General features: G+C 29.6%; 1 non-coding gene and 1 pseudogene across 1 annotated transcript; both read right to left on the bottom strand.

The window, feature by feature from the left end:
• LOC119562225 overlaps positions 1–1,309 on the bottom strand; it is a pseudogene marked incomplete at its 3' end in the record, with an annotated part of 2,705 nt that extends 1,396 nt beyond the window's left edge.
• A 401-nt stretch (positions 1,310–1,710) lies between these two features.
• On the bottom strand, positions 1,711–1,889 carry LOC119562228. Its single transcript, XR_005221773.1, has one exon. It is a non-coding gene; the product is annotated as a 5.8S ribosomal RNA (ribosomal RNA).
• Positions 1,890–2,500: the final 611 nt, after the last annotated feature.

Raw genomic sequence — 2,500 nt, 5'->3', positions numbered from 1 at the left:
ATTATATCATAACCTTGAACTTCATATCAAGAAAGTTAAGGTTCTTACCCATTTAAAGTTTGAGAATAGGTTAAGATCGTTTCGACCCTAAGGCCTCTAATCATTCGCTTTACCAGATAAGATTATTTTATATAACATTAAAATGCACCAGCTATCCTGAGGGAAACTTCGGAAGGAACCAGCTACTAGATGGTTCGATTGGTCTTTCGCCCCTATACTCAATTCTGACAATCGATTTGCACGTCAGAACTGTTTCGGTCTTCCATCAGGGTTTCCCCTGACTTCAACCTGATCAAGTATAGTTCACCATCTTTCGGGTCACAGCATATATGCTCAAGGTACGTTCCAGTTAGAGGCATAAATAATATAAATATCATTATACATAACTATATAGAACGCCCCGGGATTGTGTTAATTAGCTATAAATAGTTAAAAAACTAATCCCATTATTAGTCAAGTTAATTACGCTATTAGGTTTATATCCCAATAACTTGCACATATGTTAGACTCCTTGGTCCGTGTTTCAAGACGGGTCCCGAAGGTATCCTGAATCTTTCGCATTGTTAATCATACAAGTGCATATAATAAACACAAAAATCAATGATAATTATGCCATTATATAATTCCGAAAAATTAACGCACTGTATTCATATAAATCTATCAGCACTTTATCAAATTAATAACATTTATTCTGTGTTAAAATGCAAGCAAATTAATTTGAATAAACTATAAGTTATATTTTATGATAAATTTTGTATGCTAATAGATTACAATGTCCTTATATGGAAAAAATGCACACTATTATCATAATATTGTTTAAATATTACAATTTTAATGATGAATTTTCCATAACGGATATTCAGGTTCATCGGGCTTAACCTCTAAGCAGTTTCACGTACTGTTTAACTCTCTATTCAGAGTTCTTTTCAACTTTCCCTCACGGTACTTGTTTACTATCGGTCTCATGGTTATATTTAGTTTTAGATGGAGTTTACCACCCACTTAGTGCTGCACTATCAAGCAACACGACTCTTTGGAAACATCATCTAGTAATCATTAACGTTATACGGGCCTGGCACCCTCTATGGGTAAATGGCCTCATTTAAGAAGGACTTAAATCGTTAATTTCTCATACTAGAATATTGACGCTCCATACACTGCATCTCACATTTGCCATATAGACAAAGTGACTTAGTGCTGAACTGATTTCTTTTCGCTCGCCGCTACTAAGAAAATCCTGGTTAGTTTCTTTTCCTCCCCTAATTAATATGCTTAAATTCAGGGGGTAGTCCCATATGAGTTGAGGTTGTGTATAACTTTTTTTGCAATTAATTCTTTATATATAATGATAAAACATTTTATTAAATTCGTTATATATTTTATATATTTGTATGGCATTTGTTTGGTCTAACGAATCAACGAAGAATAATAATATTGTCAACGGCTTTCTATTTACTAATCTTTAATAAGAGACAATTCTAGATAAATTTTTTATGCTAGACATTTCTCAGTATTATTTGATTGAAAAAGAAAATATTTCTCTTCGTTTTTCACATTCAAATTATTTACTAATGTGAGATAATGTTTTTCATATATTTGTTAATATTATGAATAATATAATAATTAAATTATTATTATCCAATAATATACCATATGCTTATAAAATTTCATTATAAAATTTATATAAACAACTTAATTAGCATAGTCTTACAACCCTCAACCATATGTAGTCCAAGCAGCACTATAAAATTAATTAAAGTACATAACAGCATGGACTGCGATATGCGTTCAAAATGTCGATGTTCATGTGTCCTGCAGTTCACACGATGACGCACAGTTTGCTGCGTTCTTCATCGACCCATGAGCCGAGTGATCCACCGCTTAGAGTTTTATATATTGGTTTGGTAATTTTGTCATATATGTTTTTATTGAAAGAAATTAAAAATACACCATTTTACTGGCATATATCAATTCCTTCAATAAATTGATTTTTATACCTAAAACGAATGCTGCGAAATGTCTTAGTTTCATATAACCAATAATATATCAAGTATTTTTTAAATGGCATTTACGGTATTAATACTTTTTTTTAGCGATATATATTGAAATTTATATAAAACATTAACCTGTAATAATCAGGTACAACATTGTACATTTTAGGTTGTTGCATTATCCAATGTATGCGCATAACTGAGATGAACAATACATATCGCAACGCGTGTATATTATGGTCCATATACACACAGTGTTTTATTAATTAATTGCATTTAATATACAATATAATAATAATATTAAATAAATTTAATAATTTCGATTTGCTTGTTCGAATTTGTTATTTGTTTGCTTTTGCTTATTTATTTATCTCTTATTTAATGCAATAATATATTTATTATTACAATTATTATTTCGATTTGCTTGTTCGAAATTTTATATTTGATCTATAAAAGATCATATTTTTGGCAATTTATATTTTATTTGTATTACTATAATATATTATATT

This window comes from Drosophila subpulchrella, unplaced genomic scaffold, assembly GCF_014743375.2.
Source record: "Drosophila subpulchrella strain 33 F10 #4 breed RU33 unplaced genomic scaffold, RU_Dsub_v1.1 Primary Assembly Seq401, whole genome shotgun sequence".
Classification (NCBI taxonomy): domain Eukaryota; kingdom Metazoa; phylum Arthropoda; class Insecta; order Diptera; family Drosophilidae; genus Drosophila; species Drosophila subpulchrella.
The sequence above is the reverse complement of the archived record's forward strand: the minus strand, read 5'-3'. Positions and strand labels throughout refer to the sequence as shown.